This window comes from Rhinichthys klamathensis, unplaced genomic scaffold (genome assembly GCF_029890125.1).
Source record: "Rhinichthys klamathensis goyatoka isolate OS25496 unplaced genomic scaffold, OSU_Roscu_1.1 h1tg000140l_1, whole genome shotgun sequence".
Taxonomy (NCBI): Eukaryota; Metazoa; Chordata; class Actinopteri; order Cypriniformes; family Leuciscidae; genus Rhinichthys; species Rhinichthys klamathensis.
The window spans coordinates 545,852-572,960 of NW_026606675.1; the positions used below are offsets into that span (position 1 = coordinate 545,852).

Below are 27,109 nucleotides of genomic sequence, written 5' to 3' on the forward strand. Positions count from 1 at the left end.
ACGCGCAGTATAGCCGGCTAGCCGAAACTCCTTCTTTATGTGTACGGGTGTGACGTCATGACGCAAAGACATGCTCGAATTTCCCGCGGAAACCCACCAGTACCACTGGAATTAAAATCATTATTACAAGCTAACCGTTTTGAATCTAGCTATGGCAAGCAGATAGTTTTGACCACTGGCAGAATACGTTTTTTTTAATATAATTATTTTGGATTATTTTTAACTTAAAAAAGTTACGGACTGGAGCTTTAATTACATATTTTTATGTGATTTCATATTACTTCTATTGTCTTTGAAATTATAATGGTTTTAATATGGTTTAAATGTAGTGAAAACCATTTATGCTAAACTAAAATAAAAATGAATTTTCCGTATTGATTTTTCACCAGTATTTTACTGGCATTTTGCATTATATGCATCAAATTGTGTTTTAGGGTTAAAGTAAATGTCCCTAAAATTAACAGATAATGTTTTGGGAGAAAATGACCAGTACCTTTTCCGTTTTTCAACATCTTTTCTTACAGTGGTGTACTTCAAAGCATGATTAAAGATTGTTAAAACATTTTGATTTAAAATAAAAGTAAAGTGAAACTTTTCATTTGAAATCATAACAAAGTGCACTTTTGCAGGTAGTTTAACAAAATACATTTAAGATATAAAGTCCACTACAAATTTAAATTAACAACAATTAGGCATACTTATTTTTTCACAAGGGCAGATCAATGTTGAACACTGACATATTATTGTTTTTTTAGTGGTATAAACTCAAGATTTATATTAATAATAATGCTGCAGCGGTGTGGAAAATATGGCAGTGGATCTTTGACACCCAATTTACACTGGAAGCAACGTAACAACACTAGTACGGTGCTGTCTACGCTGCAAGGGCACATCAATGCTACATTTGCAGGGTATACAGCTTCGTTGATTATAATAGGACGCTATAATTTTCTTTTGTCTCCTTTTATTTCCAGTCTAGAGGCGTGTGAGAGGCTTTTCACAAGACTTACACTTGCGTCCATCAATTATATTTTTAACTACTTTTTATATGTAAATGAGGGCATTGCAACATGTCATTTTATCATCCCATTTGTTTTCAACATTGTATCAAGTCGCACTGTCAAGGTTTTTTGCACAGCCTCTAATGTGCAAGACAACAACACATCAAGACACAACCTGGTGTCATGAAGTCGTAATAATTCATACAAGGTGGTGAAATAGTAAGAAATCACTCAAATTAAATTGTACCAAAAAATATGACCCAAACTTAACCATAAAAAGCCTATTTTTCAACCCCTAAACATAACTATGATACAGTAGAAAAGTCTCATGATATCATCCAATTTTGTCATATGATACAAATTAATACAGGTTGTCATAAGTGTGTTAAACTCTCTGCTTTTTCTTCTTTTTCACTGGCTTGCTCAGTACCCCACTTTCCCATTCGTATGCCATGTGTTCAAAAACGATTGCATTTTAGTAGAATTGATAAAGTAATCCCATGGGAAACTTTGAGGCTGTACTCTTTATGTCATAAGTAAATAATTCACAACTCTTAACTGGGTTGACGTCATATAGAGTACTCTGCTCACCACCTTCATCATTTTTTAAAAATGTTTTCTTTCTCTATGATTTTCTTTCCACTCATCATATTCTCACTCCATTTACAATCAGGTCATGCTGTATGCTAGAGCTAAGAGCTGAGGCTAAGAGTGAAGGGATTACTTAGCAGCCTACTTCTTGTTTGTTTACTGTGGTTATGAAAGTGAAAGGCCATCTCATGGATTACAGGTGTTATTATTCATGCACGATGATGCACATCTGATACTGTAATCGTCTCTGACACCCACTTGAAGGTTGGACAGCGTGTGCCGTTTCAGGATATAGTAATTTGGGCAGAATCATTGGATATGGGGATTCTGCTCAGTTGAAAAGATTAATGCTTTGGCCGTGATTGAGAGGGCCTGCAGGGTACCGCAGGCAGATGATAACAGAGGACACAGAGTTTCAAAGGCATAGTCAGATAGTTTGAATTTCTCTTTTATGAAACTTACATTCTACCCTGCACATCCACGGCCATAAGTGACGGTAATTGCTAGAATGATGGATGGATGGATGGATGGAATGACAGACATACAAATTACGACACAGACAGACAGACAGACAGACAGACAGACAGACAGACAGACAGATAGATAGATAGATAGATAGATAGATAGATAGATAGATAGATAGATAGATAGATAGATAGATAGATAGATAGATAGATAGATAGATAGATAGATAGATAGATAGATACAGACATGACAACAGACAGATAGATAGATAGATAGATAGATAGATAGATAGATAGATAGATAGATAGATAGATAGATAGATAGATAGATAGATAGATAGATAGATAGATACAGACATGACAACAGACAGATAGATAGATAGATAGATAGATAGATAGATAGATAGATAGATAGATAGATAGATAGATAGATAGATAGATAGATAGATAGATAGATAGATAGATAGATAGATGGATGGATGGATGGATGGATGGATGGATGGATGGATGGATGGATGGAATGACAGACATACACATAACGACAGACATAGATAGACAGACAGACAGACAGACAGACAGACAGACAGACAGATAGATAGACAGATAGATAGATAGATAGATAGATAGATAGATAGATAGATAGATAGATAGATAGATAGATAGATAGATAGATAGATAGATAGATAGATAGATAGATAGATAGATAGATAGATGGATGGATGGATGGATGGATGGATGGATGGATGGAATGACAGACATGCACATAATGACAGACAGACAGACAGACAGACAGACAGACAGACAGAGATAGATAGATAGATAGATAGATAGATAGATAGATAGATAGATAGATAGATAGATAGATAGATAGATAGATAGATAGATAGATAGATAGATAGATAGATAGATAGATAGATAGATGGATGGATGGAATGACAGACATACACATAACGACAGACAGACAGAGATAGATAGATAGATAGATAGATAGATAGATAGATAGATAGATAGATAGATAGATAGATAGATAGATAGATAGATAGATAGATAGATAGATAGATAGATAGATAGATAGATAGATCGATCTGCAGTTTATTTCCTTTCTGAAGTCTGTCAAAGTTGTGTCATTTCTTGAATGAATGGTGCTGGCCAATCAGTATGGGAAAGATACTGCACAAATTGGAGGGGTCAATACAAGGATCAAGAAGGGCACCTGACGATCTCTACTGCAATGAGTAAATCCTTGGTACATTGGCAGGGTGCAGAAGGGATAAGGTTTGGTATATCTGGGTTAACACCACAGTAAGTAAGAGGAGGGTAATCTTTAACTCCTGCGATTGAAGCTGATCCAAGGTCAAGCAAAGACACCATATCAAAGAGATAGTATTGAATGCATAATGCAGTGCCAACACTGAATAAACAGCTACCTGACTGCTCAATTCATTATAGCAGTATAGAGAATATGAAGGAGATTGTATCCATTTCACCTTGAATGAGATCTGTAGATCAAATGAATACACTGAGAAAAGGCATGCCAACTACACATACTGTATATAGTACAAGTTGTTACTTTACTCGGTAAACTAATCTGATGGGTTTTGACATTCAACTTCCTAATAATCTTTGTAATACAGCATGGCATTCCTGCATCAATCTCTCAATATTTATTAAGGCAAAGCTTTAGCTTGAAGTATGAGTATACTTGTGTGTGTGTGTCCAACAGAGACAGCGACACACACTGATTACTGTCCCTATTTATCAGCTCAAACATTTCTATTTGCAGTTTCTTGAGCTTTGACATTGTGCTGCAGTTGACACATAATCATGGACCTCCATGTTAAATCCCCTCCAACAGAGGCGAGAAAATAAACCACGAGTGTAGAGTTAATTGAGTTTACTTTCCATCCCCCCTCAAAGCCTTCGTAAGGAGGAAAATGAGATTTTTCCCCCCCTATCCATGTTAAATAACATCAAGCCTCTCGAACAGCATTACACGAAGTTCAAATCAAAGGCACTGAAATGATTAATATGCTCCAGCACTGTGAAAACGACCCTACAAGAACTATATTTCTAAACTTCAAAAGGATATTCTATATATTTTTGCTTCTTGCAGCGTAATCATATTCAATCCGCTCTTATAGAGGCCTTGTTTCACTAGCGTTTGGTCCAGCAAGGTAAACACATCACCCATAATGACCTCAGCGGAGAGAGAAGTCTGCCCTCAAAGGGCCAGGCTGATTTCATCAACGCTACATCAAAATTGAAATGCCAATTCCAATTCAACTGCCGTAATTATAACTGACCTGTTTCGCCAAACTGAATTTAAAACTGCTAGTGCATTAAAAACATGCCGGGTCGAACTTGAAGGGCAATGATAGAAAAGCAGTGATCTCAACTCAGCCCAAAGACAATCATTATAGAAAAGATAATAATTGCAATATAAGGGTCACTCAAAGTACCTGGTGCTTTTTCCAGTTTACTAAGGTGATTTTTAAAGTAAAATAAAGATTTAAATAATGAAGGTGCTGTAGATGTAGCTAGTAAATTAGACTATGTTCACACTGTCAGTAAAATCTGATTATTTGTGCATCTGTTTTGAATCTGATCTATCTGATTGACTGTCTACACTGTGTATCGCAACCATTCAGATCCGAATTGTGTGTCCCGTGGTGCTCTTTCGTTTTCCGGAATATCTGCGTTGGTTTCTATGACAATAACGTTGCATTAGTAGGTATGCGCTAAAAACAAATGTCGTTTGCAATGGGGTTTGTGATGTTGCCTTACAATAAGGGTGCGGCTCAATCAGCTCCCTAGTTCAGAAGTCAGGGCACTGATCAGGGAGTTGGACATTTTAGGGCTGTCTCAATTGCAAAAACCAGTGCACTGGATCCTTCACTGGCTGAAAAACCCATAAACGTCACATTTCTGAAGCGTGAAACATAAAACGCACGAGTCAACTCAATAAATAATGACACACACGATAGAAGATTTGAAAAGGCAAACTGTTTTTTTTTATATGCCAGTATAAACATACATTGCTAGACAGATAGTGAACACATCTAGTTAACATTTATAATTAATATCCAGCTTTAATGTTATGGACATGTAACAGATCAATGTGTTTACACCGCATAACAAATAATATCAAAAACATATCTCCTGCCTGTTAGGGATACACGATATATCGGCCACCATATCTAAATGCTACTTTCTTTTATTTGTCATCAAAATGTAGAAAAAAAGTAAGTTGGAGGCATTCTAATATGCTGATTTGGTGTGCAAGAAAGATTTCTTATTATTATCAATACTGAAAACGATTGTGCTGCTTATTAATTTTGTGGAAATTTGTGGATTTTTTTACTATTAGGAAGTTCAAAAGAATAGTATTTATCTGAAATAGAAATCTTTTGTAATACTATAAATGTATCTACTGTCACTTTCGATCAATTTAATGCATCTTTGTTGAATAAAATAATTTAATAAAAATGTCTTACTGACCGAAACCTGAACAGTAATGTAGTATATAAGGCACACAAATGGCCCCCGTTTTGTACATTGACCCCTTAACTCTCTAGTACAATACTACCAGAGTTTCCCTTTTGGCAATTGTTCAATCCTTAGAGAAAAATGATTTGTCAACACCTGTCTTCCTCAGGGTTGCTACTGGTGTAATGCTCTCAGCGTGTGTGTGTCCTGGCTGAATTCTTCTCTGTGTCTCGCTGGACTGGGGTTATGATGGATTAGGATAAAACATTAACATGGCAGCGAGGAAAGAGCATGAGGGTGAAAAGAATCATTTCATGCCCTTATTAGCAAGAAGGCCAACCGCTTCCCAGTTTCATCTGCGAAACACTGACGACATTCACTAAAACAGTAAAATAGTATATGGCATGGCAAGGATTTTTTTGTGCACATTTTCATTTTGTTTGGATTTTTAACAGTGGCTCAAATCAATATGGAGTGTTTTCCTTTGTTTTCAAGATTGAAATACTTGATCATACAGTAAGATTTCTAGTAAACAATCTCCCAGAGCTAGATGCAATAAAGATATTCATCCCTTTTATTACAAGACAAACACTGTGCTCTGTACAAAAACCTTATTCTGCTCATGGAAAGTATGCTTAGACAAATGTAAATTGTAAAATAAACTAAGATCAATTTAACAGTATTTTCTAACATTACATGTATTCTGAGTCTTACTATGAATGAAATGCATAGGTCATTTTCTGAATGCAACAAAACCCAGTTGTGGGTTACAAGGAGGGAAAAAGAAAAAAGAAATGTCTTAATCTTGCCATAAACGCCAAAACTGCATTTCCAATCACAAAAGGGCTGTCTGAAGTTTCCAGCATTGAAACGCATCAAAATAAATGTAGCTTTTGCATTGAAACATTTTTTGCTTGTGTGACTGATTCTCTTGTATATGTTGAACTCATAATTAATGTTTATTATACAATAGCCACAATGGGGAAAACATCAAAATGACCATTAACATCATAAAAACAATTGTACTTAGCATTATTAAAGAATTAACTAAAAGTGAGAACAAAAGCTGAGCAGCAGGGTTGCCAAATTCACTGTTTTCCTGTGGGATTGGGCTATTTTAAAAACTGTTGCTGCAGATAGATTTGTTTTACCCCGTGGGTAAAAGATTTGACATTGCATAAATTATATTTGACTGAAATGCTTGGAATGGAATATAATATATTCCATAATAAAACTGTGTTAGATGTAAAGTTTTGTGAATGAGGGCCACTGGTAGGGAGCCTTTGAGCTGTGGTTATGATGGTGCTTTTGCATAACAGTGACTGTAAAATATGTATTTTAGGTATGGGAATAGCATATTTTGCGTTTTGATATTTGGACACTGGGATACTTTTAATTGGCCATTGGGCTTGTTTTGTTATGCAGCCTTGGCAACCCTGCAGAGGAGATTGATATCAAATAATAATAAAAAATAATAATTCAACATACTTTATTCGTGCCACAATGCATACATGGAAACAAAGCACCACCATAGTAAACAATTTTACTGGTAATCTGTAAAAGTAAAAGAGATTTTATCCAAAGTGACTTACAAATGAGTAACTTCACAAGCAATTTATCATGCAAGATTCAACAATATTTGCAGTGACGCAATGCACTGTAGTACAGAAGTAGAGCAGAAGATAAAATGCAGAAAACAGAGAAAAATTATTTTTTGTTTTTAACCAGCCAGTAATATATAAATTCATTCAAAAAAAAGTTTACTGTGTACAGTGTATCTGCAAGAGTGCTTTGAGGTAAACAAGCCACTGATGGACGTCAGCCATGGCGGCACCTGTCAGCCACAGATATGTGTGGGAAGGGGCAGTGGGAAAGGACAGCTAAAGGCATGGCTGGATACCAGCCTCTATTTACCTGTGCTGCTCACACATCCCGTCACACTTCAGCAGTGGGCTTCAGTATTACAGACTGACACCCATAAGCCCCTCACTCCTCTTGCTGCCATCAGTATTCAACCACAGAAATCAGGAGGATAACTGAAGTGTTTTAAGAAACTATTTTATTTAATGAATGGCCAAGGCAATGTTGCCTTGTGCACTGCATGCATTGATGTGTTTAATATAAGCATGCCATAAAGAGTAAAAAAAATAACATTTTAGTTTTACTTTCCTGTTTTATTTAAATGCTCAAAGGGATGGTTTACCAAAAAATCATAATTTGCTCATGCACCCTCAATTTGTTCCAAACCGGTATTAATTACTTTACTGAACACAAAAGAAGATACCAAACAGTTTATGGGCATCAATAACCTCCATATGGTTACCGACATTCTTAAAAATATCTTTGTGTGTGTGTGTGTGTGTGTTCATCAGAAGAAATACATTTATACAGGTTTGGAACAACTTGAGGGTGAGTAAATGATGACAGAATTTTCATTTTTGGGTGAACTATCCCTTTAAGGCGTTTTACAAAATACATAAATTAATTTCAAAACAATCACAATATACAATATTACAGACAGTGGACCTGTATATGTGCGATTCACTGGTCCAAACAGAATGAGTAAAAGTGAAATGGATGAAATAGAAGCATATAATGGGCATATTAATGTAAGCTGGTGTGCACAATGAGACTACTTATATATAATAATGACAATTAATTAAGTTAATGTTCAGAATTATAACTATGTTAATATGTAGGCAGTGTGGGAGGATGTTGTTTCCATGGAAACTTGCATGTGAATAATAGCAATGCAATTTTGCCCGGGCAATTTGCTTCAGTTACAAATTTTTGCTTAATTACCTGATGCATCATGCTGAAACGTGCTCATAATTTTATTAATACGTTTGATATATAGCATATTGCTCCCTTTGTTTTGAGTCATGCCCTTTTTTGATGTTTTGAAATATACATATATATATGCACACAGACACTCAATTTTATATTATATAAATATAATATAGCCTACAAGACAAAAAAAAGTATTTTTAGTAAAAAAAAAAGTATGCATAACACAGTTATAATTATAGTAAATGCAACTGATTGCTAAAACTTAATTAAATTCTCTGCCAGAGCAATTGCAGCAATGCATTTCACCCCTAGTGAAATACATTTTCAACCCCTAGTAAAGAAAGTATCAAGTGAACCAGTAAGTATACATTCAAGTTTCCGTCTGTGTATAAGTGTGTTCAGTCCTTGAAGCTGGCGTAGATCTACACGTACATGCATGGACAAATATATTCCATTAGGCCGAGTCATGGGGGCAGGGTTCCTGCTTGTGCACTACAGCTAATGTACTGAGTCCCAATGCCCGGGGTGATACAGCTAGTCAATGTAATTCACGGTCACAGAGGAGCATGGGAAAAGGAGGGGTGGTTTGCTGCCTGGTTTCGGCCAGCTTGCCTACTTCGTTGTGCTCCAAAGCTAACTCTGCCTTCTCGAAACGGATCTGCTCCCCTGGACCAGCGTCTTGCCATGCTTCATGGAGTCACTCCCCCAGAAGCAGTGTGTACCTGCAGCGCACCACTGCTGGGAGGAAGTGTGCAGGAGCCATGATTGTTGTTGACTGCTGTGGCACAGTTTCCTTAAGGTGCTGTAATACTCAAGGACAGTGGCATTCGGCGAACTTATGAAATGTGCAGCCAAAATCCCCTCATTGTATTTGTGTTTTTAGTCCACAGTAAAAATTGATTTACATGGGGTCCTAGTTAAAGGCAAACATCATACTGTATATGAATATATTTTGACATTTTAGGTATTTATTTATAATGAATTTGTCAAATAAATAATATTTTGTGTTTATATTAAAGCTACAATATATACTTTTTTTTTCGCCGCTAGGGGTCGCTAACCTCTTACAATAACAATGGCGTAGGTTGATGATGACGGAGTGATAAGCGGAATGATGGAACTTGCTGTCATGCTGATGGATCTAATAATGTTTATGGATGAGTGAAAGCATTTATGTTTTTTAACATGACTGTGGTATGAAGAAGGGTGCGATTGCTAATAAGAGACAGATATCAGCGCCACACACGAGTCTCGCGGATATAAAGGAATGAGGACATTTAATTCTACCGAATTACACGCAAGTGCTGAATTACTACTCACACAGATCAGTTTATTTGACGAATTAAACTTGTGAAGTAACGCAGCGCTGTTTCATTTGGTCTAACTTTACACTATCACACTAAACAGCATTTGAGTGTGTTGAAAGTTATAATGTTATTCTATGTGTTAGTTTGTTTGCTATATGAGACTAGCAGTAAGCTAGATCAACATTAGAATAACATAGTGATCATATTCTAACATTTCATTATGTTGAGTTATATAACATTGATTTGTTTTATGCACATTTGCTCAACTGTCTAACAAAGTACATGCAAGAGCGGCGTCCCAGTCAAGTCGTGACTCGTGACGCTCTGTCAAGTCCAAGTTAGTCGCGGACGCGGAGCTCTCGGCATCTCGAAAACGCCACGCTGATATTGACCCTCGTTTTATATCTCCTTTTGTCCCAAAGTCTGCTTGCCATGGTCCATAATGTTTGAACGAAACAACAACAGTGTGCCGCAGACACGCACAGTGTGTTACGCACTACGCAGTTGTCCACGTCTGTCACCATGGTTACTATGGCAGTACGAGCGGAAACCAGGGATAACGCGGATGCGTTATTGACAGGCGACAAGTGAACAGAGACGGTCACTTTTTAAAATTGTGAATTTCTCTGAATTTACAAATTCTTGGAAACATTTAGGATAATGGAAGATAATACACAATTGAAAGAAATATATAACACAAGTGTGCAAGTGGTTTTTGGATATTTTGATACAAAATTCTTACATATTGTACCTTTAACATTATTAATAATCTAATGTTACACTTTATTTCAATCACTTTAGACATTCTAACATGTAACTTTGGATATAACAAGTAACTGCAACTATATACGTATACTTCTAAATGAAGTTTGGTATAGAAGTTTAGTATACTACAACAACTAGAACAAGTAACTTTGCCTTTTATACACTACGCTTTGTAGGTACAAGTCAACTAACTCTAATTAATTTGCAACTATGTGTCAACTAACTCTTATTAGAATTAGAGTCTCACAAACACACACACACTCAAAAGGTTAAAATAACGGTTTTCTATTTTAATACATTTAAAAAAGTTATTTATTCCTGTGATGGCAAAGCTACATTTTCAGCATCATTACTCCAGTCTTCAGTGTCACATGACATGATCCTTCAGAAATCATTCTAATATCCTGATTTGTTAGTTTATTTATTTTTTCTCATCTCCTTTGACAAACAATTATCTGCTCCAGGGTTTTCATTTGGTACTCACCCCTGCAGTTTCTGTTGGAACAAAATCTCAGTAAAAACTGTCCTTGCTTTTAAAAAGAATGTAAAAGCTTTGCTCTGAGACACACATGAAGGTCACGGCAGCAGACTTTTGACCTAGTTCTGCAGGTGAAACTGCTGCTCCCTTAAACACATCACTTAACCTGCCTTAGCCCCTTTAAAAATAGAAATAAAAAATAAAAGTGGCCGTTCTCATAAAGTGAATGTGATGTAAAGATTAAATCAGGTCAGATTCAGTTTTTAAGTTTAGACCTATATTTTAAACCACAACGTTTGAAGTGTTTTGTAAAATCAAAATGAACACTTTTCTTATGTAGGCTAGTTGTTGTTATATAACTTTGAACTCATTAAAGTACAGTTTGTCCCTAACAGAAGCAGTGTGCTAAAACATGACACATTTCAGATTACCTTTATGCTTGGGAATATAGGGTATGTTCAAGCTGATATGAGAGTGTTTCAGTGTATATGAGAGCCAATTTCCAAGCTTAAGTTGAAAATATATATCTCACAATGTGACTTTATATCTCATAATTGTGTATTTTATTTTACAGGGGACCTATTTTTCCATTTTTCAAAGTTTTGATTTTGTTTTTGGGGTCTACAAGAATAAGTTTTCATGTTTGAATGTTCAAAAACACATTTTTTTTCACATATTTTACATTATTGCAGCACCTCTCTTCCCAGGCTGTCAGTAACACTCTGTTTAGTTCCGATCTCTTCAACCTTTCGAAACGCGTAATGTGCTCTGTTTGGTCAGCTGGTTCAGATGTTTCAGAAATCTACAGGCCTTGCAACCTTTATTTTCCATATGCCTTATAGGCGAGAATTATTGTGATGTGTAAGTTCCCAGAAGAAAACTCAAGACTACAATGGAGGCGTTTCAGGGAATTCAAAAACAGTGTGCACTAATATAGATAATAACTCCCATTGGAGTGACTTTGCAGACCTTTTTCATGCTCAAACAGCAACATTACGCACTAAAGAAAGTTGAAAATGTAAAAAAGCATAATAGGACCCTTTAAACTTTCTCAGGAAGAAACAGGCACCCATAAGTATGTGTGAGTGAAGGGGGAAAATGAATAAAGCTGAAAAGAGTCAGTAACAGCGTTCTTCAGTGTCTAAAGCATTCGTATGGAACAACAACAGCAACAATACCCACCAGAGAATGTCACAAATGTGAAGGACACGGATCCCTTGCAATCATGTGGAGTGTGAGACTGTGAGGAAAAATGTGTGTGATTATAAGATGGGGAGATCATCACAACTGAGTGCTCATCAGAACTGTTCCAGTTAGATCACTTGAAATCACAGACTGTACTGGTGTTCAGTTGCCGAACGACCACTCCTGTGTAAAGCTGTCCCACTGTGACTCAGAATCTATCCTAATCAAACAGCAATCAAACACACACTCACATACGCACACTCCTAATATCCCTCTCATCACTCTCACTCTCAACTGCTTGACAGAAAAGCCCCACAGCGAACAAAACAACAAGAAAGTAGCCCCAGGGGCCCTTTCTTAAAAAGTCTGGCAGGGGTAGATAGAAAAGCAAAGCAAACCTTCTATCAGTTTTTGCTTCTCCATCTGAACTAGGAAAACAGCTTTGAGTGGTTGGACGGGCTCCATGAATCTTGTTTTTTACCAATTGAAAATGACCAACGAACTGGCAAACTTTCCCCTCTCTTTCTGTTTCCAAAGCACACACCTTATCTTTCTTATTTGCCTTCTTGACAGGTTGAATTAGCTTCTGTGTGCAACCTTCCTGAAGGTGAGGTCCCATTAGTTCCATCATTGGCTATTCATGTAGGACCTCAGCTTCAATCAGCTGGCTGGTAAACAGAGCTGCCGCAACCCATATTGGGATTGACAGGCCCCTTGCCCCAGGGAGAAGGTCACGGTGGTTTTCAGGTTATTGTGTTTTCAGACCACACGGCTCTGGGTGCTAGTTATCAATGGGGGCGTCTTTTAATATGACCTCAGCATTCTCAGCAGCGCAGAGGCAGGAGGTAATAAACATAATCATGGTTATGGTATACATCTGTCTCAGTGTTGTTGTACTAATGCAAGTTTCCATGTTCACTCTTAAAAAACAAAGGTTCCAAAAAGGGGTTTTCAAAGCAATGCCATTGAAAGAACCATTGTGGGTTCTCCAAAGAAACTTTCAGTGAAAGATTGTTTTCTTAGTGTAAAGAACATTTTTAATAATCTAAAGAACATTTCTCCACTTTAAAGAACCTTTTAAGCAATAAAAAGGTTTCCAGGTTTTTCATGAAACCATCGATGCCAATTAAGAATATAACGAGTGTAAATGAGAGGGTTGAGTAAGTGTTGTTCGTACAAGCATTAAAATCAGTTCAACGAGTAAAACAAGTAGACTTGAGTCTTATACTAAACTTCACTCAGAGTAGAAAGAATGGCTGCTATCTGACTGCATTCATCTCTCTAGTTTAATGGTAGGTCCAACATCTTGACAACTGCCATATTGAAGAGGGGAAAAAAAGTTAAAGCTGTCCCCAGCTTTGTCCGTTAAGATGCCTGGCAGCTAAAGTGTCTGAGGCAGGAGTAAATTGTGAAAAATCACATCCCTGACAGGTTGCTGAAAGGAAAGTCTTGTTGGCTGTTCTGGATAAATGTGGTGACATTTAATTTCTGGTTTCAAAGCTTCATAGTCCCGTAGTCTTAGTCTCAGAGTATATAAAAACAAGGTTATGTGATGCTAAATCTAGTGTGGGGACTATGCTGGGCCAGAGAGTGCAAAGCAAACAAAAGTTTGCTTTTATCAAAATTGTATAAAAAAATATTATTAAAAAGTTAGGTATATATATATATACTGCATGTCAAGTTAATCACAAAAGAAGTGCTCCAAACCACTAGGGGCACAATAGGGTTATCTTCATGTTCTTGATCTGTTACATAGGCCTGTCCTTACAACATTTAAGCCGAATATTATTTATAAACGCTAACTAGATGTGTTCACTACCTGTCAAGCAATGTGAGTGTTTATGATGACATATAATAAAGAAAACGGTTTGTCTTTTCAAATCTGCTATCGCATGTCATTATATTTATTGAGTTGGCTCATGCGTTTTATTTTTTCCTGCTTCAGAAATGTGACGCAATTTCTGGTAAGGGAGCATAGTGGGCATTGATGTTCCCTGGTTTTCGGGGTGCATTGTGGGATTTTTTAGGGAGTGAATGTTCCAGTGCACTGGAAGGATTTTTCGATTGAGACAGCCCTTAAAATGGCCGACTCCCTAATCAGTGCCCTGAATACTGAACTAGGGAGCTGATTAACACGCACCCCTCTGACTAGGTACTTATTTAATTACTTTGCGACCGCTAAAAAGGTATGTTCTATATAGTATGTGTAGTATGAGTGTAATCGGGACATACCACATTTGTCATGTTGTCACTGCCATGTGAGTTACCAGTGTCAGTTGTGTTAATTCACTGCCATTCACAAATCCAATCCAGCGGCCTCATGTGATAGTAAAGTGTCCACTGTATGTGCACTTCAGAATCACAGTAGAATTAGTAGGTCATTTTGCCTACTTTTAATGTGCCTACGAGTAGTGCTGGGCGGTTTGACCAAAAATGTATATCACGGTTTTTTTTTTTCAAAACGTTTTTCCGGTTTATGACAGTTTTTTTTTATGCATAATCAGGTGTTCAAAGCATTTTCTACTGGTTGAGAGAGAAAATACTGCAGTAAATTGACTTAGGATAGTCTATTTTACTGTCATTAGTGAATATTGTAGAACAATTCCACACTAGTGATATAGGTTTGCATGGCCCTAGAAAATTATGCTGTTGTTTACAAATAAGAGGCAGTCATGATTCTAATGAAGTGAGGAATCAGAATGCAAAGACAATTGAAGTCAAAATACAGAACTTTTCAGTTTCGGGTTGTATTTAATATAATAAAACCCGTCAAATCGTCCGCTTTTTGGCGGTCGCCAAAGCAAATTTTTGTCCCGCCAAAGCCTTTTTTTGATCGGTGAGTGTTGGAGAATAATGACTGCTGCGCTTGACAGGGTGCATCACGAGCAGAGAGAGCGCTCCGGCCGCGCGCGCGCACTCTAACGTCTTCAAACAACACGAACGCTGTCTTGCTCTCTCTCCCCGCAGTTTCACGTGGAGCATTTGGAGATTTTTAGAGATTAGTGACTCTAGGCCTACACTCAAAGAACAACATCTCAACACTAAATTATAAAGGCCTGTCTCATATAGACGCCTGTCTCAAATACATGCCGATGCAGTTCGTCGATTTGGGAAAATAAAAGCCCAGGCTATTATTTGAAGTTTTACGCTACAGTTCTGCAGCATCCATCTTCCCTGTAACGAAACACCAGAGCACTGCTGTTTACTTTTACTGTCTATGGTTTAGGCCTACCCTCGCATCGCAGTCGCTGCTTAGAAGTGCAACATTGTAAAGGCGGGTCCGTCTGAAACAGTGTCGCGCGGCGCAGCGTAACGTTCGTTCCGCCGTTGTAATTAAAGGTCCAGTGTGTGATTTTTAGCGACATCTAGCGGTCCGGTTGCGAGTTTACACTAAGGGCTCAGCCCACCGCTCACCCCTCCCTTTCGAAGAAGCTACGGTGGCTAAAACGGGACAAACATCGTTGTCTAAGACAGCAGAGAATAGCCAGTGTAAACCAAGTTTCTGTACCACAGTCCATTATAAACCACATCATGGATAAAGTTTCAGGTGAGGATCAAGGGTCTTAATACATAATATAATAATAGTAATCAGCTGATTGTCTCACGAACGTAACCAGCACATTTCTCCCCACATAGCAAACCCATAATACAGCGAGGGAGAAGAACCACATAAAACTATGCAACTATATATTTTTTCTAACAGGGTAGTAAAAGTTTAGCTGGCTAATATGAGCTGTTACTGTGGCTGAGCTGGTTAAAGCGTAAAGCCTTGTTTAAACTCGACGCGTCCGCATGAGCCCAAAGGTGCGTGCGGCAAAAATGACGTGATTGTAACAGCGCGCGCGCCTCCGCATCCCCTAGACACACTTACTACACACACAATAGGCTTTTTTCTCTGATTTTGGAAACTCGATCGACTTAAAATGCTTCCAAGATCGACGGGTTGGTGATTCCTGTAACTGTATTACGGTCAATGACAAGAGTAGCCTACTAATCAGCTGTCTCACGAACTTAACCAGCACATTTATCCCCACATAGCAAAGCCATAACACAGCGAGGGAGAAGAACTAAGTTACATGAAACAATCCAACTACATATTTACACCACTGACAAGGGAAAAGTCACTACTCACGGTGTTTATGGCTTGCTTCTTCTAGCTTCCTGCGGCTTCTCTTTCAAGGTAGTGACGAAACGCGCTTTGTAGCGTTGTTTGTTCGCGTTCGGCTACTGTAGAAACATGGCGTCACAATATGGCGACCTTCATAGAAGGGGATTACCGCGCCTATGTAGATATAAATGCCTCATTCTAAGGTAATAAAAACATTACGGTTTATTAAGTAAGTTCTTTATACACCACTGATAGGGTTGCCAACCGTTCCGTATAATACGGAATCGTTCCGTATTTGACACATAAAAGGCTTGTTCCGTATTGAACTGTTCGCACTTTGTTCCGTATTTTTGAGAATCAATTCAGTGCAAATCCATGACAGACGCATAACTTCTAATATATATGTCAGACAGACTATGCTGAATCAACGAAGACCCGCTGCTATAATGGCAAATTCGGGGACTTGGCGCCACCTTGACGGGCTCTGACGTGTAATGACGTAGAGTTGGCTCATTGGTCGCACGTCAGAGGCGCCCGCGCCATTGGATGTGCAGTTGCCGCAGCGCAGCCTATGAGCGAGCCAGACGCTCAATGTGCAAGCTGTGCAGCTGCAAATGCATTTTACAAGCTTCAGTAAATCGAGTAAAATGTGTTTCCGAAGACATTTGTAGGCTATGATAAGAAAAACTACTGAATTTTTTTTTTTTTTTTTTTTTGCACCGGAAAGAACATTCTAGAAGTGTAATTCTATTGAATAAGTTCGCACAAGGCTACAGAAAACTGTTTTGTTTATTTTTCTTCAAATGCAGTCTAAGCCGATGAGTTTCGAATGTTATATGTTGTATTTGTTTAAGTTAAAAATAAAACGTATTATAATCTAAACAAATACATGGTTCATTTTTGGCAAAATGATCATGATAGCCTTTATATGTGTGGTTAAGCCTTGTATATTGATTAAGCCTACTTTGCTATTCTATAAATATATAGTCCTAATAAGTTGCATTATAATACGATATAAAATGTATGAATTTCAGGGGGCATGTCACTACCACATACCACCACCCCCCAAGCCCCCCCCCCCCCCCCTTCCTTATTTCGATTTCAGAAAGTTGGCAACCCTAACCACTGAACACATAGTTATGGATGTCATATTGCATTTCTGTTAATAAATACTCAAAAATGTTACACACTGCACCTTTAAATACACCGGTATGGCGGTTTATTAAAAATCAATATCGTAACGAAAATATAAACCGGTTTTCGGTTTGAACCGGTTTACTGCCCAGCACTACCTACGAGTAATGTGAATTCAGACATATCACTCTTGTTACATACTGTTTTTCGCCTACTATATCTAGGGAAGTATGTGATTTCGGATGCCGCCTATATGTTGCTAAATTCAGTGTGGAGATTATGATGGGCTGGAGAACACAACGCAGAAGTATTACCAAACCAAACAAAAGTTTGAATTTGACAACATGAAAACATTCCTTATAACAATTCGTACATACTGTACTGAAAACAGCATCAGAAGAACATTGTTAAAAAATGCAACATTTCACTCTCAAAAAAAGTTCTCCAGTCCATTAGGGGCAGCACAACAGGGGTCTTATGAACCTACAATGAAAAATATGGATCTAAAGCATTTTTTTTTTTTAAACAAGGCAAACGTATAACTAACGAAAAGTAAAACAGTCGTTTATAAACTGATTAAAATGTGTTCTACTAGTCTTGTTTTATGTGTTGAGTACAGAGATCAGAGCTGGGGAGGATGACAGGCTGAACAAACCAGGAAGGCAGACTCTGTCATTAGGATGGACCTAGACTGGAGGTGGTGGGCGAGTGCAGAATGATGTCCAAATTAATTTGACCATCATGGACAACATCTCGCACCCCCTCCATGACAAGCCTGTCGGAAGGAACAGCAGTGCAACATGGAGCACAACAGAATGTTGTTTGAGTCTACTGCCAAAAGAAATGTATGAAAAATCTGTCCAATGCAATGTGTAGTGTATTAACACTTCACCTTAATTTGTGTTAATTTGAGTACCGTATAATCTCTCTTAAAAATATTGTAGACCTTGTTGTGGTACCACAACACACCAGAAAGCTCAGATAAACAAATAAAAATTTGTTTTCGGGAATTATGTCCTTCGGAGTAAAATTACAATATCATATTTTTGCCACAGCTGTTGAGTAAAATCACACCAGCATACATTCAGACAAGTGTCAACTACATAATGAAGGCAGAAACATGTCAGTTCAGGGTAAGTTGTTACAATATTGTCCATGAATATGGAAATAAGTCCCCACCTCCACTCAATCACACTTCCTCGGACTACCTGATCCACTCGGTCAACTAAACATATTGGTTAAATAAATTGGTTAAATTCAGACATATAAGTTTGAACCAGAGACTGATTCAGAAGAAGAAGAGTGAATTATTCAGGGTCGTCTACAAGTCCATGTATCATACGTGTTATGTGTCGCTCTATACAACGTCGCACGCATAGCGGTAATTGATATGACTAGCCTTTTGCTTGACTACGTTATCAAACAGCTAATAATGTATTGCTAATGTTACACAAACCATGTCCCTGTTTACTATGTTAGAGTCAGACCACTGCCTCCTAAAAACCAGCATCATCTGAAAAGCTTTGAACATCACAGAAAGTCAGTGGAGAAAAGTCAAGCCCCGCACATTGGATTGGTTTCATGTTTGTTACTGTTTCAAACAATTTGCACATGGTTTGTCTTAAGTTTGTCTTGTTTTTCACCACAGGGGTCTTTAAAAATATTAATAAATAGTAAATACTATAATATAATACTAAAATAACACAGGCCCCAACATTCAAATAATTGATCAATAACATTTTTGACTTCTACATGTGCCTCTATAAAAATATATATATATTTTAAAACATAAATCTACGCTGAGAAATAATCAGTGGAATAAAAAGTGACAATTAGTGCACTGTGTGTGTGTGAATAAAAGCAGAAACCTCAAGGAATATGAAGGAGATAATATATTCCAGCGCCCCAATCCACTAGCCTTCATGCTGCATTCCCACTTACTAAACAGCCTAGTGTCTTTAAAACCTCGTCTCCATGCGGCTGTCAGTAACTGGCAGTATTAATTACCAAGGAGCTTTCATTGGTGTATGAGGCACAGCATGCTTGGGGCAACTAAAGAGTGATCAACTCCTTTATTAACAACACATCTCTTCACCTGAAGAACCAACTAGGAAAACAAAGACATAAAAAACAAACACCATTTTCATAGCATCAACCAAAATGGAGGAGTCTTCCACGACATCCATATAGCAAACCTGAGAGTTTGTGTATGCCATACAACAATTTATGGAGGTTCTAGTGAATAATTCATCAGCCAACAACCTTTAGGCCGCCATTATCTATTTAAATCCCAGTGCAAACTCATCCCAAAGCCTGCATGTGGTGCTGTCATGGCCTGGTTAGAAAACAAGGAGGGAGGCCAAGGGAGAAGACCGGAAATTAAATGTTGAGCTAGACTGCAGCAGGACCATCTTGGGTCTGCTCCGTTCTATCATTTTCCCCATCTCTCCTTGTGCCCGCTCTCCCTGCTCTCCTCAATCATTCATTCATTCGTCTACTTCAACATGTCATTCCTTCATCCTGAGTCATTGAGGCAATATTTCTCTTTCTCAATCCATCCTTTTCAAATCCACTCTTGTGTTTCATCTCAAGCTAACCTCCCTTTGTTGTGTCCACTTCCCTTTCTTTCTCTGATCTTTCCAATCATCCCTGTAAACATCTGGTGAAGACCCTCCATAAAGCTTTAGACCACAAGCTTGAGAAAATGGTTCATTGTAAGCTACAGTGGGGTTCAAAAGTCTGAGACTACATTGACGATCTAGGATATTTTTTAAATTAAATATGAAAATGATGTAATAGTTTAAAAAAAGTCCACACTGAAAGCAAAAAAGTCACAATCACAACAAATGTTGTGTTTGATATACAGTTATGCAGAGCAGGATTTCGGACCAATGAGATTTCACTGTGGACGGGGCTATGGTTTTATAAAAAGTGTGGTTCTGCCACATGTACATTTACTTATATTTGCATAGATTCAAATATTGACACCATCTAAAATGTAAATCATTTACGTACGAATAGACATTTTTTTCAAATATATATGATTTAAAGTTTCATAAATATCTTAAGCTTCTATACACTGCTTATATATATAGAAGCTTTCGGTACGTCCATATTGTACATTTCAGCATCTACCCAAACATACCCTAAAGTGATTATTTATGTAGGCTACCTGCAAATGTTACATACCAATACCTACGTTTAAACAATGAGACTGAATGAGACAAATATAAAACTGGGAATCAACAGAAAATCATTTTGCTTTTCATGGTTGGATAGGAACAAAATCATGGAAAAGATATATTGTATTTATCATTTTGCATCTGGTTATATATTCATGTAAATCTTTTGTAATGTATATCATATTATAAATGAATCTAAAAGGCAACAATCTTCACTAGTAGTCTCAGACTTTTGAACCCCCACTGTATATTAAACAGACGCCAAAGAGCCCTTTGGGACAGTAATAATCATATTTCCGAGCTGCAGTCTGAGATGCAAGTGAAAAAAGGGTTCAGACCATAAGTGCAGGGCAGATCTCATAATAACAACATAATTAGAGCGATGAGCGTATCATCCCATAAGTCTATTGATCCATGATTAAAACCATTTATAAAATCTAGACCCTTTGCAGAGCAAACAAAGAGAAGGTATATAAACCCCACACATGCATGCACACAAATGAACATAATAAATCTCCATAATCCAGTGAATGCAAATTTGTTAATATGTTTAGAGTATGCAAAGCTTGTGCAACAGCAACAACAATCATGCACAGCCATGTTTCACTATATTTCCCCACCCTTCTACACTCTCGTTCTCCATTCACTTTGCGCTTCAGTCTTCCTCAGATGTGTGTGCTTCTCTGCACTGTGAATCAGGAGCACTGCAGTTTTCAGTTAGACCAGCTAAAGGCTGCTAGGTTTGCTCATAAGCGTCCGCTGCTAGCTGGGTCTAGGGTCAATGGGGCGAAAAGAGCCGATGCAGAACCAGATCACAGAGAATAGCAAAATACGTGGACAAAAATGTAATTTGTTTTCTCCATGCAGATTTTGTACCAATTATCCACCGTGTCTTTAAGCTACTAGCCTTGTGTTGATGTACCCTGATGTATTGGACTCGCTCGATGCTTGCTTAAAATCGGGATCTTTCCACATATTACATCATTTTTTTTTTTTTTTTTATAGCAGATCATATGTGCTTCGCTTTTTCCTTTCTTTTTTTGGAATAGACAAATAGGTTTTGAAGACTATGTGCTTATGAATGATCATTTCTATTATGGATTTTCAATTCAGCTAATCAGGCTCTTTTATTTTTAACATACTTGGGAGCTCAGTTTAAAAGTCTTGGCAATTTCTTTGGAGGAATCTTTTCCTGATAGATCCTTACAACAAACCATCAACGTGATTATTATAATAATTACTTACCACTCAAACAATGCCTGCCAACTCCTCATGTGTCTATGAATGGCACTTAGTCATTGGCAAAGCTGATCAGAGCCATTCCCACCACCCAGAATAACAAGTCTTAATCATACAGAAAAGCAACGCATCATCAGGCAAAATGGCAGCACCATTCCTGCAAATGTTAACACCCTCTATAAATGTTCACATCAGATCCAAAACTTTTCATGCTCTGGATTTCAAACTTGATGAACATACAGTATATATATTTGGAAACTTTACTATTTTTTGAAAGAAGTCTCTTATGCTCATGCTCATTTGTTTGATCAAAAATACTGAAAAAAAAATGTAATATTGTGAAATATTATTAAACTTTTAAATAAAAGTTATGAAAAATAATAATATGCTGGTTTATTATCGATGTTGGAAACAGTTGTGCTGCTTAATATTTTTTATAACCTGTGATACTTTTTTCCGGGATTCTTTGATGAATACATTTTAAAAAAAGATCAACATTTTTTAATATATATAACTCTTTTGTAACAATGTGCACTACCGTTCGAAAGTTTGGGGTCAGTATTTTTTTTTTTGAAAGAAATTAATACTTTTATTCAGCAATGATGTGTTAAATTGATCAAAAGTGACAGTAAAGACTTATCCAACAACAGTAGTATTTGTAAAAAATGATGGTGGGTTTGCTCCTCCGCCATGGCACTCGCTTGCATGGCTGGAAGGACCTCTCAGCCAATCAGATTCGAGGAACAAAAGTTACTGTTGTATATAATATAATATAATTAACATAGTAGTTCTTGAGAAGTAGAGCATTCTTTACTGAACATATAACCATTATTTAAGCCAAAGAAAATTCTCTGAACATATACTTTCCTTGCTATATTCAGGAATGGCTCATAAAGCACTCAGATAGTAAACTCCTTTCATGATAAGCAAAATGTCCTTTTTATTATGGGATGCTCAATGTGGTTTATTGTGTGTCAGACAGAAAGGGGTTTTATGCATCACATTAAATAAACTCATAACAGTTATTTCAGTTTTTTTTAAAAGTACATTAAATGGACCTACCCAAAAACTCTCGTGTTTTATGCACCATTCACACATGGTTGAGAGAAGGTGCACATTTTTCTCATTTCAATTAACAGTTTGAAAATACAAACACTAGCATGAAATTGAACATTTACGCCAGAGCCGCTTTTCGAATGATTCATTCTACTCGTATATGAGTCCCAACGTGTAAATCCACGACCTCGCCGGAGAGAAGCTTCCTAATCAGTGTGTCTGGATACGGCTACAGCGCTGAGTGCTTGAGTTAAATCAAGAGGAATCAGGAACTAAAGGAGGAATCTCAGAGGGGATAAGTACTCTCTGAATCCGAGTACAGATGGGGTCTTGCATGAATGTGTGTGAAAAAGCTGTAGGAACTGTTCCGTGCCTTGAGAGCATGAGGGAATGTCTGTTTAGCTACTACAAACTTCACAGTGGTGGTCAAAATAAAAATGGACATGCTGAGAGCCTGCAGTGTAATTCCCCAAAGGCTTCTCTTATAAATAGGCAGGGCAGTAGTGTTAAGGCAATGGTCTATTAAGGAGGGAGGAAAAGTCCACTAGCAAAGACATTTGCTTGCTTCACACCAGTCTCAAATCGAAACCTTTTTGCTCTAATTTGTCTAAAGTAAAAGGGGACCAATTATGCCCAAAGTCTTGATTTTGGTTTTGAGGTCTCCTAGAATAGGTTTTCATGTTTGAATGTTCAAAAACACATTATTTTTCACGTTTTACATTATTGCAGCACCTCCCTTCGCAGTCTGTCAGTAACGCTCTGTTTAGTTCCTGTCTCAATAAATTAAGCCCCTCCTCCTGAAAAGCGCACTGTGCTCTGATTGGTCAGCTGAACCCGTGTGTTGTGATTGGTCAACCGCTCTGAGCGTGTTTCAGAAATGTCACGCGGCTCACGCCCCTTACCATAACCGCGAGTTTCAATACGCTACTAACGCAACTCAACCAGGCCTTGTCCCTTTTTTTGCATATGCCTTTGGCGGTAATTACTGTATTTAAATGAGGAATATTTTGACTTGTACGTTCCAGGAATAAAACTCAAGACTACAATTGAGGCGTTTCAGGGAGTTCAGAAACAGTGCTGACATAGAAATTAACTCCTTTTGGAGTGACTTTGTGCTTTGTTTCATGCTCAAACAGCAACATTACACACTAAAGAAAGTTGAAAATGTAAACAAGCATAATAGGACCCCTATTGGGAAACAGAAGGATTCCAAAGTAACGCCAATGATGGCGAAATATGCCACCAGACATTAACATTAAATAAAACACATAATCATGAACACATAAACAGATTTAATTATCTCAGTCTTTTTGTGACAATGAGATGAATTAAACGGATTTGGAGGATATAAATAACCAAAGAATTTATCTTGGCATAATTAGCTCTGATCCCTTTTTTTCCTTCCCAACAATTAGGTATATCTTGTCTTTCTCCCCCCAAGCACAAGCCTCTATGGCGCCAGAGTGAAATGAATAAAACACAGCGGTTCACGTGTCATTTTTCTAAATAAGGGCGAAATATAATTGAGTCAATGAGCAGTTAGTTAACCTACTTATTCAATTTGCCTCTGCTCAAGCTGCACATGGAGAAACTACACAGCACACTGGCAAGCCAGTAACATCAAGACATCAAACAACAGCAAGATCAATACAACTGATCTTGTGACACGTTTATCATATTTTCCCCACTCCATTTTATGTACCCGTGATATAGAAAATAGGCTGGCGATAGCCGAGTCACATTGAGAAGAATCTAGCCTATATTTTTTCAACACTAAATGCATAGTGAACATTTGTAAAACATGACTTGAAGACCCTGAAAAACACACCGTCATCATCACAGAAGCCTTTTTCTGATCCTTTATCAAGTGAGTTCATTAACTCTCCACTTACACGGCCCATGTTGCGATCTTTCATACAATAAACCGGGCAAGGAGACATATTTTAATCAATATCTGCTCCCAGAATCTGTTCCCATGATGTTTGTCCAGGTCCCATAAGCATACGGCCTATTTTATGATGAAACCACAACCCTATAGTTCTAAAGTCTTTTCATATGATGTGCTTTGTCAGTCTAGTTCAATCTGTGGAACTCTATCATCCATCTCAGACCGCAATCTGGTTCAACTGTTAGTGTGATGCCGCTTAGCGCATCCTTGTCCAGAACATCATTTCACAGTCAGCAATCAATTATTCATTAACTTAAGTTGCTCCAAGGTTCAGAGGTCCCCTATCAGGCCTCAAAGTGCTCTGATTCGAAACGCGTCTGCGTGACCAGTGCTCCGTGACAAAACTTCCAAGTGCTGTTAAGTTCCACAGCTGCAAGGGTCTCTTTCATTTAAACCCCTGTGAAATGAAGCCGGGTGGACCGGTTCATTCAGTACAGGTCCTCAAGATGACCTATAGTCATCTTAAAAAATTAAAACATTGGTAGGGTAGGCTATATTACCATGCAGGATGGAACAACCATGCTTCCAAACATGGGCAATATCCTTTGAGGCATAACCCCTACCCCTAACATCAAAGGCATGCTTATAATGTGGGTAGATCAGCCTAATAGGTAAGTCACCGTCCACTGTGATAGCTTCCAAGCCATATTTGCATCCATATTATATCCAGCTTTTAACTTGCAGGGGGGAACAAAACAATAAAACCACGCTATGCATGCATTGCAATGCATTGAAGACGCACCCGCATTCTGCTTACCTTGCGTTTAAGTTAGCAGGTCAGACTCGCATTCCCGTTCTGAAAATATTCAATATTCCTCCGGGCAGAGGGTTCGGTGCGCGTGCGGACGGTCCGTTACTCGCCGCTGTTTGAGATCCTGACAGCAGCTCTCAGGATTCCCTCTGTCCCAGCCACGCGTTTCCATTGGTCCGCGGATCTCCCCGCAGCACCTTACCGGGAGGAGGGGCAGAGAGATGCGCTCTTGCACGCGACAACATGCAAATACATCCGAAGAACGAATCTGCTTCTGCATGAATGAATATACAGGTATGTTACAGTGGTTTAGGAGTTGTAAAACGAAAGAATAAATTCAGCGCGTGCAATGCGATGACATGCTGATACGGGATCTGAAACGAATCTAGTGCTATGAGACAAAGGAGGACTGATGCTACTTTTTCCCCTTACAGTACGTTGGAGATTAAACAGAAACGAAATTACTAGAATGGATGCCAGTCACTTTTCTGAAAGTGCATTTAGTAACACACGGATAAAGCTTCTGTAATATCTGCCTAATTAGCCTACGTCAGAGGGATAAAGGATCTAAAGGAGAAGGAAATAGATTAATAAAGTAATTGTCATCAGAACATGAGGGTTATAAAAATAGTCGGTAGTCAGTATTAAAATGATACTCGTATGTGGTGACGTATCCACAGTGTAAATGGCAGGGTTATATAAGACTGACTTACAGTGTGTATACAATAATGCATAATAATGCACATTTTTGTGGAATCGATTATAGCCTATTTTATCTGTCATTACAAATGACAGACAGACAGACAGATGGATGGATAGATGAATGGATGAATGGATGGATGGATGGATGGATATAGATTAACTGTAATGTTGACATATGGTAGGCTAATTATTGTTCTATGCTGCTTCATCACAATCATGTTTTGGTCTTTACACTATACAGTTGTCATTATAATGTAATAAACCGTAGGACTATTACAGTAAGAAAATGAATATATACACCCTAAAATGTTTTGCAGTGGACATTACAAGTAGTAATAACACCAAAAAAGAGAAAACACTAATTGTAATGTCAACACTTTAAACAGTTATACAAATTGATTGTTTTTCCTTATCCTAGTCATTCATTAAAACACAGAAAACTAATCACTGGACCTATTTTTTTTTTTTTCAGCCTTGTGGTTCCAAAGTGTTGTCACTAAAACATTGTCACCATCCATTTAATATTCGGGAAAAAAAAAAAATTGTATAACACTTTGGGGGTTCTTTTTTTAATCTGGCTCAGACACCGTTTTGGCAGCCATGAGTGTTATTTTCACAGCCTCCGGTGTCAACTCAGACTCAGTGCAAATGAATGCAGTGCAACTTTGCAGACACATTAGCAAGCAGGCCTACAGGAATATGACTTCAAAAACTCCAAATCAAAGTCTTAAGTAATAAACAGCTACACATCCATGGAAACAATCACACAAAGGAGGACACTAGAATTCCTGTTTCTGGAGCATGAGATTTTAATTATGTTCAGCACCTTGGCCAGCGACCACAAAAGCGATTACAAAGAACCGCTGCATCTCAGATCATCTTGAGCAACCTCATCATTACACAGCAAGATCCATTGACGTAC

General features: G+C 37.8%; 1 protein-coding gene across 1 annotated transcript in view; it reads right to left on the reverse strand.

Annotated features, from left to right (window-relative positions):
• The window catches only part of dlgap3 (discs, large (Drosophila) homolog-associated protein 3), a 201,660-nt gene extending 175,952 nt beyond the window's left edge, over positions 1-25,708 (reverse strand). Inside the window, exon 1 of the mRNA XM_056257590.1 lies at positions 25,492-25,708. The gene's annotated coding sequence lies outside the window, so the exon portion shown is untranslated. The remainder of the gene's footprint in view (positions 1-25,491) is intronic.
• Between the last annotated feature and the right edge of the window lie 1,401 nt (positions 25,709-27,109).